This window comes from Alosa alosa, chromosome 4, assembly GCF_017589495.1.
Source record: "Alosa alosa isolate M-15738 ecotype Scorff River chromosome 4, AALO_Geno_1.1, whole genome shotgun sequence".
NCBI classification, from domain to species: Eukaryota; Metazoa; Chordata; class Actinopteri; order Clupeiformes; family Clupeidae; genus Alosa; species Alosa alosa.
Genome location: NC_063192.1, coordinates 14485198 through 14499352, shown reverse-complemented (window position 1 = coordinate 14499352; position 14155 = coordinate 14485198). Strand labels below are relative to the sequence as shown.

The following is a 14155-nucleotide window of genomic DNA, read 5'->3' as shown; positions in this document are numbered from 1 at the left end:
CCATTTAGAAGTGGCTACTTCATTCGCTTTCCTTGACTCATGGAGCTGCGTGAATGTTATTACAACTTTTCGCCACGATATGACAGTTTAAGTCCGCTTTGATACTGTAAAGGCGTCGCCATTGGTTTCCAAAGGAGATTTTATTTGTAATAAGCCAGCATAGCCTATTGACAATTTATGTTGTAAATAGGCCTACCTTATAATCCTACCTGTAGCTTAGGGAAGCTAACAGCTTTCTATTAGGATCTAGTTTGTTAGTTACCGTTTTGTCATAACTCCCTGATGCATTTTGCATTTAGAATAGCCAGAGCGTGTATATCTCAATCGGAAAATTAAACAAAATCGGTGCCTATGGACTAGGCTGGGTGAACCCAGCCTGATCTGCCCGCTATTTATTTTTTTTTTTCTTAAAAGATTGAGCTTGGTCTGATGAAAGCCAGACTAGCCATGGACCTCAGTTAAACAATGCAAGGGAACATGAATCAGCCTATATTTGCACTAACAATAACGGACAAAAGCTCTTCAACTTTGGCCCGTTAAAATGTGTATGAACAGTCTAGCGGCGCATTTCATCAAGGCCCATTTGGACATGTCAGTTATTTGCACCACTGGTTAGATGTAAAACAGCATTTCGTTTCAGACTAGGCTACTGTTACTTAATTTGTGCATTAACAATAACGTTTCAGACTACTGTTACTTAATTTGTGCATTGACAATAAAGTATTACATGAACTAAGGATGACTAAAATCTTATGTAGAAGAAGAAACATTCACAAAAATCCATCCATCCAAAAATGACCTTTGTTTTTGATAGCTGTTGAAAACGGCATGGAACTGACAGAGATGTTTTTGTTTAAAAATACATAAAAAAAAAAAAAATAAATAAATAAATAAATAAATAAATAAATAACATTATGCTGATACCTTTTGCTTTTCCCAAATACAATGTAGCCTACAGGTGTAAGTGACCTTTCATCAATCCAGTTGCAATGGATGAACTGTGATGAACTGCCCTACTTGTGATTGTTTAGAGATTTTAAAGGTTTTATAACAATGCTACATCTTCTTTGGCTATTCTACAATCTATTCACCTTTTCAGCACCAGTAGGCTACTTTCTGTGCAGCCGCACACACACTCAGGCATGCCAAACAAGCATACACAAAAGTTTCAAGAGTGGGGATGGAGTAAAATATGGAGACAAATTGAAGTGTGATTTATTTTCGCGGAACGGATGTACAGGACTGAGCGGCGGTCATATTTTGTACCGCTATGCGGTACATCTAGTTTATCATGTTACATTCTGCGCCCATCTCCCTACCCATTCATCTCGGTGGAATACTTCACGAATTTTTTCCGAACACATGACAAACCATATATTAGAAGAAACAGCAGACCTTACCGAATAAAAAGATGTAAAGCATTCCCCTGTACAGTTAGCCATTCCAGAGTAATCCGGTTTTACATTTGCAGCAATGTCTAAATGCATGTCTCCAACTTTGGGCTTCAGGTTTCACAGTGTGTTTAAATTGTCCAATACATGATTTCATAACAGGCCTAATACCAAATAAATGTTACAAATATCGCCTAGATATCTGTAAATATTAAAATCAGCTGACTAAGAGTTTGTCAAAGTAGCCTTAATGATGAAAAAAAATGCTAAGCATGCATGTAGACTATTTGAGTTTCTTAAAGCTGAACTGTGCTTTAATTGTTCAATACATGATTTCATAACAGGCCACATAGAAAATAAATGTTAAATATAGCCTAGATATCTGTAAATATTAAAATCAGGTCTATGATTAACAGTTCTATGTAATATGTCATGTTTGCTATTAGATACGGGTTTTAAGGTGAAAAGTAAGGCATTTGTAGGTGAAACTGAGCAGGGGGTTGTGTATTCATTGTGCCCACCCCAAATTTCTATTTGCCCCCCCAATCTGAGCAGCCTAGATCCGGGCCTGAGACAGACCCAGATGAATGAGAGTCAGATATGTTGCCTCTACATCAGTTGAAAATATTTAATATACCCAGAGGATAGGAGAGGAGCCATCAGGGCTGTGCCATTTCAAAGGTCAACAACAGCGGCTTTACATACTCAGCCAGATTTTCAATATATCTCCATCATTCTTCTGCCATACTTGGCCTCAATAGAAAAACACAAGTAAAAGCAGGAGGTATGATTGCAATGTGAAATGATGGGGTGTCATGGCATGAGGCTTATTGATATTGATTCAGCTGTTGGTACCATTTATATCTATTTCTCCCAACCCTTCTGCTCTCTTGCTTTATAAATATGTAATATCATCATAATGATTTCAATTTCTAAAGTATACAGAAATGGAAAACTTCATGTTGTTGTCCTTGTGAAAACTGGCCTGATGTTAGCTTCTGGAAAGTGTTGTTGTGCGGTGACCATCACTAAATGATAGAGAATATCATTCTAAACACACACACACACACACTTACTCTCTCTCTCCTTGTTACCATAGTTGTTACACTGTAAAAATCCAATTATGTCATTATTTCACAGAATCAATGAAAAACTGAACTAGCCTAATATACACAGTAAGGCAGACACACAAATGAGTTTGTCAGTGTTTTAATTTGAACTACTTTCACAGTCTCACACCTTTTTCTTCTGTCTGTAGGTTTACTGACGTTTAGGCCAGTCCATCATGTTCATCCTCCTGAAGCCGAGAACTGAAGCTTAATGCCCCCTAACCCCCCCCCCCCCCCCCCCATCCACCTCTCAATTCCTCCACCCCACTCCCCTACACAGCGGAGCCCACACCATGTTACAGATCTGCTATTCAACTTTGCTTCTAAACCTCAACAACAACAACAACAACAACAACGAAAGCTCGCCAGCAGTGGACCTTGACTGGAGGAAAACATGAGACACACTGTGATGTTGGGGAGACACATTCACAGTCATATGGTCATTCAGTGCTGTTGAGAATTGAAAAACAAACGAAAACAAAATAAAAAATGAACAATCTGTGAAATTGTAAACAAACAGGAAAAAAGCTTCTACATACCATTTTCAATGGCTGCAACACTCATGCCATCAAATGCATTGGGACTGAGACTAGCAAAGTGGAATGCATCGCGGGACTTTTGGGGAACCAATATTGACAAACCCAGTTGGTAGACTCATTTCCCACCCTACTGAACTGGCTGAGAAACTGCTGCCAATGCTCTGGCACTAATGACTATAGTGGACTAGACTGCATTGGGAAAGGGAGAGGGAGAGAGAGAGAGAGAGAGAGAGAGAGAGAGAGAGAGAAAAAGCGGACAAAAAAAACACACAAAGAAAGTGAGTTGGTTAGAGCTTCAATTTCTGGTCACATTCTGTTGGATGGCTGCTTTGGTGCAAAATTGGTAACCTGGTGGTGTTGCCAGGGAACATTTGCCTGTTGCATCATTTGCTGAAGAGCAGTCAGCCTTTTGGGACTTCCTCTGGCTGCCCTTCCCTGGCCTCCTCGCCCCCTGGGTCCCTGTGCTATCTGCTTTCAGTGTCCCTTTCCAGTGTTTTATTTGTATGAACATAGTGGTCTTTCAACTGAAACTTTAGTCATGATTCACATCAAGGAGGTCAGAGAGAAAACTGGAACATTTGGGTGTGTGCGTGTGTGTGTGTGTGTGTCTTGTTAACCTTTAAGTCACTGTGATGGGAGGTATTCTTTTTTTGTTATTTATTTTTTTGATGTCCCTCTATTGGTTATTTTGCTTTGGAAACAGGCAAAAAAAAACATTGCAGGATCTTGGAATTGCCTGAAACTTCAAACACAGTTTTATACATGGCCTTTGACTTCGGCAAACGTCGCAACAAAATTTATGTTTTTTATGTATTAATATATTTGTACTGAAAATATACTGTATGTCAAATATATAAGATAATAAGTATACCCAAATATGTATTGTATCAAGTTATGGCAGGCTAATGGTTATTATATTTTGATTGTTTATTTTCCTCATATGTACTGTATGAGTAGGAAATAGATAATACAGCCTGTATCAATAGATTTTTGCTTCATTTGACATATATGCTTTATGGTTTCAGGAGAAAGTTTTGCTCTGTTAACTTATTTGTGTGCATATGTTTGTGCGTATGTACTGTATGTGTGATTGCTTGGCAAAGAAGAGGGGAGGGCCTGAAATAAGGATGAGGAGAAAAAAAGTATATTCAGTTGTTTATCATAGAATGTAAGGCTTTGTTCACCTGACACACATGTTAATAATAAAAACATTGAAGTATATGATAAGAAAAAAGACTCTGCTCACAGGAGAGAGAGAGAGAGTGTGAGTGTGTGTGTGTGTGTGTGTTTTGTTTCTCATGATGGCAAATATTGTTCTCGGTTCTTGAGTAGTATCTCTTACTGTGAAATCCAACATTAAGAATAAATCTAATCTAGTTTATTATTTTGCTCTCGCCTGTGTTATACAGAGGCATATCTCATAAATATCTTTGTCAAAAAGCCTGGTCTTTCACAAGAACGTCATCCATTGAAATAAAAGTATAGTCGCCAGGCAATTGGAAATTTTAAGCCAACACTGATGTTCTTGGAAGTAACTTGCACCATGTTTTGTTACTGTTGTGCGGTGCCCTTAAGATCTCTACATAGCAATCAGTAATGAGTTCCTGTCAAATCACATAAAACTGACATGACATGATGTGATGCATAAACCCCAACCACTGCCATAAGCTTTGTGCTTATGGAGCTTTTTATATGAATGTATGAGTACCGTTTATCACAGTAACATCTGGGGGATCAATAGTCATTTCAGCTGTTACATTTTGTTGGCCTGGCCCTGCCAGTCTCAATGAGATACTAGGCTGGCTCCTCTTAATGCACTTACATTTCCCTCAGTCACCAGGATGGCGGTCCAATCAGCGATGAGAGGGGATGGCATTAGTTTCAAAATCAGTGACAGTGATTAACCGTAGTAGCAACCCCTGCAAACATAAAAAAAAAATACAGCAAAGGTAAACACAATGTTTCTTGTCAGCCAATGTGGTTTATTATCAGTGTATAAAGGTTAGGTGAAGTAGGAAGTAACATTAGGAATCCCTGATCAATGTGATTGAAATCATTGGTCCAGACTAACCAAAGTTAACACAAAGACTACGCCAAAGTCCATATTGCAACGCTTTTTGGGCACTCATCGGGCATCCGATTCAACTGAAATGCACTTGCGCAAGGCTTCACGACACCAATCTTGCTCCAGCAGAGAGTTCACAACACATGATTGGCACGATGTCTTCACAACACACCATATGATTGGCTCAATGTAAGTCTGGTAAAATCTGGATGCCTCCTACACACACACAAATAAAAACAATGAGTGAGTCATGAATACTTTGGGAAAGATTTGAACAGTTAGTGGTGAAATGCGTATACGCTTATTGTCTTGACATGATTTGTAAAACATGGCAGCGGTGGAAGAATTATTTTTCTCAGCAAACCCATTAGTTATGCCAAATGCCCTCAATACTTTCAAGGTGGAAATCAGAAAGAATAGGGAGCCACTTACACAAATAATTCTTGCGGAGAAATGGGTGGAGACTGTAAACTCACCGTGTAGAAAAGGCGAAAAGATAAAAACCCCAAAAACGGTCGTTCTCAATGAACACAGGTAATTTATCAGTCTCGAGAGGGCGCAGGGAAAGGGTCCATGAGTTGTGAATTTTAATGGTGTTTTTATGGTTCCTAATAAACTCTGTTATGCCTCTGGCATATACGCAAAGCACAGAATCACTCGCTCCCAATTACTGGGCTCCCAATCCATTCACTGTGGCAGTGCTGTTCTTTCAAATAGGCTCCTGTTGATGCATGCACAAACATACACACACACACACATACATATATATATATATATATGTGTGTGTGTGTGTGTGTGTGTGTGTGTGTGTGTGTGTGTGTGTATTGATGGCAATAATTTTGGAGTTTCAAGACTAGTTTTAGTTAGCCATGTGGCCCCTCTTGGCATGAAACAAAGACACCCTCCCCTCCCCCAATGAAATGCTAATGTACTGGTTCCAAGGGCTATCAGATCCACAAGACAAAGGATGTTACCTTGCTATACTGTATCCATGTCATGAAATGTAAATGTATTCATGTTTGGTATCATTGTAATAGTCTCAGTACAAGGATTGTAATGATGTAAGAATGTTTGGAACGAAGTGATATTTCTGATGTATAGGATATCTCTCCTCATGCATCAGATAAGAATGGGTAGGTGTGAAGTAGGTGTGTCTGATGCCATCTGGAGAACCAACCGCGTGGGCTTGTTTTGCCGCCAAATTCTTTCTTTGTTTAACCCACACAAAAGTGACTAACTTGCATTGTTTGTTAGAAAAACGAGAACTAGATGGAGAACTGAAGAAGAGAGAGAGAGGTTGATCCAACAGAGCCATGGCCTACATAGACCATAGACCATTTTTTGTACCCTCTCTGCTTAACAGAATAAACCTGTTTTCCTGAAGTTTGCCAATCTAAGATTAATATTAAGTAATTATTCACCACAATTACTTTCAGTATATATATATAAGCACAGAGGGAAAAATTGAAGAGGGTAATGGAAGAGTTTTTTTTGTAAATGGAGATGAGCTTGATGATGTTGAATGTTCTGCAAGTTTACCCAGTAGCATCCTTCACACAGACACAGCAGGGAGAAGAACGACGTGGCTTGTCACATACCCATCTATCCACTTATCCATCCATCAATCCATCCACCCAGCTCTGTCACTGCCTGCTCACTGTATCTGAGAGTGCTACAATTTCCTCAACAAAGGTTTCCTTTTATAAGGGCCCTGCAGGCATCCAGTGTTCATTTTGAAAACGTCAGTATGAGTCTGTGTAGGGCCTGGTGGCATTCTCTTGGAAAAGACAGTCAGACAGGTTGGAGGCTTGCAGGACTGGGGTCACTGATCCAAATTCCAAATGAGCTCACTGTTGTGTTTTTTATTTAATTATTTTTGAGGGGGTGGGGATATAGGAAGGTAGTATGTATGTACTATTATGTGAAACAAGTCAGAGCAGGTTCACAATACTATTTCTGATGTCAGTGGGCTTCAGTTCAGCCTTCCTTACTCTTGTGGATGTTGTTTTGTAAGAAATAAAAGCATCAGAGCTTGCTTATAGTCACAACAGAAGCAGCAATTAATGGCAATTTGGTGTTATTTGCACAGTGCTTACACAAAAGATTATACAAGGTGCTCTGTGTTACAGGCTTTCAAAACAGGAGAGTAGGGGCAAGCATACTACATCTGAGGTAAACAAGTCAGGTCAGCATAGTTGTGAAACTCAGTTCAAAGGCCTCAGAAAGATCAGTAGTAATGGTGCAAATTGTCACGGTTATTTATTTTAATAGTCAAAAGGCCTTACTTCCACCTTAATGCAGGGTTCAAACCAATTACTGGAACTGGAACTTTTGGACTTTTTGCAGACCAAGCTGCTTCAAATATCTTCTCCAAAAACACTCAAATGCTAAAAAGGATGTAATTATTTGTGTTAACCTGCTCACTGTGCATGCACCAACTTTCACCGCATGACTGTTGCCATGGTTACGGGGGAATTAAACAGGAGCCAAAATGTCAATCATGCTATTCCCAACAATGCAATTGGCTACTTACATTACAGGGTGGGACTTCCCTTACAAAACTCTGCAATGTTTAGCATTAGGAATTGACCTCATAAACCCCTCATCTTTCCCTTAGTGATTTGTCTCCCCCTCTATAAAGTGTCTGGTCCAGGTTATTTCAGATCTTTTGGGAGGAAACTTGATAGCAACTTGGAGGGGCATCTTCAGAGGTAAAGGCAAAGTTTATCAGAAGTCAGAAGTTTATCAGGATGAACTGCCACAGCAGAATACCTATGCACACTCCCTTTGATAAATTATATATGTGAAACCTCCAGATCCTCCTGATAACACAGAGAAAGAGAGATAGAATTGGCTGTGCTCCTTTAGGTCAGGTAGCCTTTATCTTTATCTCTGCCTTATCTGTTATTATCCACTGTCCATCTCCCAAACAGGCACAAGAGTACAGTAATGATCATGGTCCTGGGGTTATTTTCCTACCAGGAAAATGAAGTTTGCTGTGCTGATGTGCTTTGCTCCGTGCCAATGTTCTTATCTTCTCATTCTTCTCTCCCTCCCTTTGACTTTCTCTAGAGTTTGATCTTTTTGTCACATGTTCACCCAAGGTTGTGTGTACCACTCCCTTGAGGCAATCCTTAGATCGACTGCTCCAATCATGCCATGTACACAGTCACTCCGGGAGAGCAGTCCTTGGAAAGCCTGATTGTACTGTCAGGTTTTTGGGACTTTTTATCCAGCAGACGGCAAGAAAAGTCCGGCCCGGTAATTTTCAATGCACTTTGGGCTGAGTTGGGGTCATGTTCCTTCACGGAAATCACACCCCTGAGGATAGACTTCACAGTGTTGGCAATTTCCCAGTCAGGCTCACCCCACTTCTAGGAAAAGGTTCTTCCACACAGTCACTGGCTAAGAGTACACAGAGGTGTACATTTCAAAAATTGTTTAATTAAAATTTCAAGAGGAATGTTTCCATTCCCCAGCTTATCAATTGTATATTGTAAACAGTCTCATAATTAAATTGTTTAATGAATGATTTTGTTCAACATAATTCATTTTGCATTACTAACCTTGTGCCTGTTGGGTAAATGTCCATTAACAATTCCGTGAGAAACATAAATTAAGATAAGGCTTGCCACAGGGTTTTCACTAACATCCTAATTCAATAACAAAGGCCTTCATCATCAGGGGCGTCGGACTGGGGGTAAAACTGTGGTCCAAATTACTCCAAGAACTACTGATTATAGGGGCCCAAGGGGAGGAACATGGGGGCCCATCAGGACTGCCTATGTAGGGGCCCAAGATCTTGTGCTACGCCCCTGTTCCTCATTCTGTTCAAGACCTGAGAGACTTGAAGTTTTGGCACATGACTTTCTCATTTTGCATCAAGAACATACATATACAGTATATACATGAAATATACAGTATATGGGCCTATATATATGTCCATAGCCCTAAATAAAAACTATTGCATCCTTTTTTGTTTTTTCAACTACAGCTGAGCTGCCATAGTGAAGGCTCCACTATTCATAGGCTTCTAAAGAAAAATCTGTTATGGTAAGTACGGTAAAAAAAAATACAGACAAATGTCTCCAGATGATAATCACTTGTTTGATCAGTGAATGGTCATGTAAACCAGGGATCCCCAACCTTTTATGTACCATGGACCGGTTTGATTCCCATTTTTTTTTCACGGACCGGCAGGGGGGGGGTTCGGGGGTTCAATGTTCCATATGTGTTGTGCATGCATTACTTGAAAATAACTAGCTCCAGTTATGTATGAACAGTGAAGGTAACAAACTCTTAAACATGTGAAAAACGTGAACTTGAAGAAGTGAAAATTAAACAATATGAACTATGAATATTGAACAACTTGAAGCTACATCTATCAAGTGTGAACATGTTTAACAAAATATGGGAACAAAACATGGGAACAAAACGTGCATTACTTAATATAATCAGTGGGAGCCCTGTGCTTGTTTCCCTGCAACAAGAAGGTTCCATCTGGGGGTGATGGAAGATAGTGACACCCTCAGTGTGTTTGAAATGTCCAGTCGATTGCGCAATTTGGTCTTAGTTGCAGTCATTGCCGAAAACCCGGCCTCGCATAGATAGGCCTATGTGGTGGGAAATGGTAGCAACGTTTTCAGCGCTTTTACGGCTATCTCGGGATATTCTGCTTTGGTTTTGATCCAAAAACCCGCCAGAGAGGTTTCCTTATACACACTCTTAAGACCACCGTCATTTGCAATTTCGACAATTGCTCTTCCTCCTGCCACAAGTTTATTAGGGATATTGACAAATGGGTTCGCGGACCCACTCATTGGTTTGCCGTGGATCTTTGGAGGATGGGAAGTAACCTCAAACTTATTTGAAAGCGCGCAACAAGGTGATCAGACCAGCTGCGAGAGAAAGGGCCCTGCAGTCTCTCCCAAAACCCCAACTACTGTTTGGAACATATCAAATACACCCGGTCCACTGGTGCGTCCCCACAAATCAAGCTTGGCTTTAAATGCAGCGACTTTATCTGCCAGTTTAAAGACGGTCGTCATTCTCCCCTGGGTGACAGGTTTCATTAAGCAACCAGAATATGTCACACAGGTAAGCGAGTTTTGACACCCAGTCCTCATCACTAAAATGTGCAGATAACGGTGACTTTTTTCTGTAAGAAATCTCTGCAGCGGCTCTCGCAACTCAAACACTCTGGCCAGTGACCTGCTAAAGATGCTTGTTTTTTGTTGCTCATTCTAGCAGTTTAGCTAACTTCGTGTGACACTACCGTTCGCCAAGAACTGATCAAGTGAAGTGAGCTGACCTGAGGCTGCGCAGTGCTGAAGGCAATATGTAAAATGTTGAAGGTGGGACAGACAGAAGTAAGAAAATAGAAAAGTGCAATGAAACAACTGCATATAGGCTTATGTCATGTAAAAACGTGACATTATTGCTAATTAAATTGAGTTTAGTTTGCATGCATTTTTTTTTAAACTCATGTCGTAGGCTACGGCCCGGTTAGGAATGTCCCGCGGCCCGGTGGTTGGGGACCGCTGATGTAAACGATTCAACTGTTTTAGAATCCTGTTTTGAATACCAAAGGCTTATGGGGGAATACAGTGGCCACTTACGGTTTGGAACTCGGTGAAAACAAGCACATGCACAACTGATGTGAATTCATAAATGCTACAAAATATTCAGCTAGTCATATTTCCATAAGCCAGCTGGCATTGTGTAAGGGCACTCACTCAAATCTGTCTTTTTTATAACATACATTTTCAATCAATTACCAAGCAATCCAGGCCCTAAGATGTATCCGCCATTTTTACAACAAAATTAAATCGTCACACTGCAGTGTTGCCATGGTCGCTGTCACCTGTTGTGCCACGGCCACTGATGTATTTACTCATCAGGAGTATCAGTGGCGGTTGTAGAAATCGATAGGGCCATAACACCCAACCGCAGCCGTGTCAGCTAGGTTATCACCGCAGTCATCCAGCTCCCACGGCCGAGGAGAGTGCAGAGGCTTCACACTCCAGGAGATTTATGTGTCGTATGTGAGCATCAGAGAGCCCAATCAGCTGTCACACTTCCGTGTTTGATGTCTCCATGCGAGCCCATGCGTGTGACCCTCATGTATATTTCACTGTGATAGCTCATCGAGGCAGTGGGAGGGCGGGTGGTGGGAGTTGGGTCTCAGTGGACTATCACACATCCCACGCAATTCAGAGACCGGGGGGTATGCGCGGGAATCGTGCCTAAAACCTTCTGACCGTCCATCTGATCAACCAACCGATTGACCAACCGACGTCATACCACCCGCCTTACTTACATGTATCAGAATAATTGCCTTTTTATAAGCAGCCTACATATACCTACATGAACCTACAGTACACGTATCCAACATGTGCCCAGAATTGGTGCAACATGTACTTATTCATGATGGATACATGTAGGCTTGTGTTGGAACATGAATACATGTAGGAAAACTGTACAATGTTGAAACTTCATTAAATGAACATTAATTAGTCTATTTGTGTCGTTATTAGTGACAAGCTTATTTTATTGTTGCTTAAACTATTATGCGTAATAACCATGATATCTGCAAAACAGGACTACCAATTATCTGCGAGATATGAGAAATGCCATAGGCTGGCCTTACCACATTTTCTCTTTCTTAGGCCTACATCAATACGTTATGGAAGCATATGAGCCCACTTCAAATCATCTCCAAATATGTGATTATGTATCTTAGCCTATAGGCTAAGTTCAACAACGTTTTATGGACAATATCCCTAGGACTGCAATTTGAATAGATTGTGCTGTGCTGTAGGCTACTGTAAAAGTAGGCCTACGGCCATTTCTTAGAGTGGCTTGAGATTAACATAGCCTAAATACTGTAATGTTGACACTAATAAAGATACGTTTATTAAGTAGGCTAACAAGTAGCAATGCAGACTGCTCGGGGGAACCTGCTTATCCAACTATGGGTCGCCAGTCGAACTGACAGGCTTATCATCATAAATTCGCATTTATTTCAATTTGGCTATTTGGCGATTAAAGTTCCTATGGTTCACAACTACTCGCAATATGCTATCGACACTAGTTAACCACAATTTGTAGCCCTGTTGGTCATGTTAAGCGTTACTTGCAATGTGTCTTAGATTTTAGACAAACAGACAAAATGCACCAAAAACAAAACCTACGGAGAGGTAGCTACACATTTGTTGTTGCATGATAAAGCAATGAACGTGCTGGTAGGCGTTTGACATGACGTTTGATGGATCCACCGGTTGGTAGGAAGGGAGGTTTTTGGCATCATTCCCGCGCTATATGGGGGGGGGGTTCCCATGACTTGTCTTATCATTTTAATCTGCACCAACGAGCGACTTGAAGAACCAGCGGGAGTCAAGTTATTGCCGCACAAGGAGGAGTTAATGTTTGCCATGGCTGCTTGCAGCTTTCTCCTGTGCCTAAACTCTTGTTCGAATCTACGAATCTATTGAGGAAAAAAAAGAGAGAGCCGAATATTTTATGCAGCACTACGCAATAGATGACATTTTCAGAGCACAGGGTATGATTCACCAGAGGCTGATGGCAGAGGACAGTTAAGAGTCCTCTGGCTGGTAACGAAATAAATGATTTTACTGTCAACAAGGAAAGTGCTGCTGTCTGTGCTGGTTGCTCAGCTAAATTAAACTGACATTGCTGACCTGCCTTTTTTTGGTAATTTGTCCAAACGACAGCAAAACACTAACATTTTATGTTTCACTAAATTCCTTTGTCCGTTCACTCAATGGACTGTAATATGTATGGCCAAGACATCGTGCAATGGCGGTTTTGCAGTGTCTGTGCTTCAAGGGAACTGGCTGCTGGCCTAGAACAGGGAAGTGATTGGAAGTTGATCGGGATGACAAATGCGGAGGTTTAGCGCAATGACACAAATAACCCCCACAAACAGCAAGGGCTGTGGATGTTGCTGGTAGTTGGTCTGCAGTGCAGAGTGTGTCTCATCTAAAAATCCCTAAGGGGCTTGGTGACCTATGAGAGATCTCACTGTCCGAAGGGCAGAGCAGCAAGATGGGACAGAGGCCCAGTGGCTAAAACTACAAAGAATACAAATGGTCATGGACAGAGAGCAGGCTAGGAGCACACATACAGGACGATAGAAATAATACAGCACAGAATATAGCTGATTCTAATGTCTAAAATTGAAATGCTTTATTAGGATTATAATCATATTCAGTAGGCCATTTCATGTTGAAATATGTGCTGCACTTGGCTTCTTAAATAGTTTGAGAACCCCTTCTAGTTCCTGTTCATTTTTTAGGTCTCTTGCCTATTCTCCATTGAAATCCAGATGAAAAAGAGGTTTCTGCCTTTGATTACAGTTCACTACAATTGGGACGGAAAGGTGTTTGAACATTCTCCGTTGGCTGTGATAAATTGAATAAGAGCATAGATGAAGCAGGCTCGAAGTGTGTTCAAGGAGATAAAGAATTACAAACATCCACAATGCTTTCTTTAAATTCACCATATCTGGCAGAGCGGTTTCTCATACCTGGCATTTACATTCAATGAGCAAACAACAATTGCTGATGCAAAAAGAAAAAAAGACGTAAACAAAAATCAAGCAAGCTTATAAAATGCACTCTACGGTAGACCAAATGCAAAACATGCAACGGCTCTATGAGAGGATGGGTCACTGTGTCAAGCCGTCCGTGAGATGGCCCGTGATCGCGTGGAGTTACTGCTCGGCACGGCGCTTCATTACAACACTTGTCACCATATTTAGGAAGGGACTGAGTCTACTGCCGGCGGCCACAAAGACACGGGTGATTACACACACAAAGCCAAACACGTATTAAACACACATACGTCAGCACTGAGCACGCTCTGAAATGAGACATATGGTTATATGAAATAACCCATGTGCATTAAATGCACAGCTTCTCTCATGCAAAGGTAATGGCTCATACACTCTACATGACCATATGTGTGCAGCAGTTTAGGATCATGTTATACAAAGCACAGAAAACATGGCTTGCATACCAATACCGACTG

The 14155-nt window shown here is 40.9% G+C and overlaps 1 protein-coding gene across 1 annotated transcript in view; it reads left to right on the top strand.

Moving 5' to 3' along the window:
* tafa5l (TAFA chemokine like family member 5, like) overlaps positions 1–2730 on the top strand; it is a 51058-nt gene extending 48328 nt beyond the window's left edge. The window contains exon 6 of the mRNA XM_048242328.1: positions 2650–2730. The gene's annotated coding sequence lies outside the window, so the exon portion shown is untranslated. The remainder of the gene's footprint in view (positions 1–2649) is intronic.
* The last annotated feature ends 11425 nt before the right edge of the window (positions 2731–14155 follow it).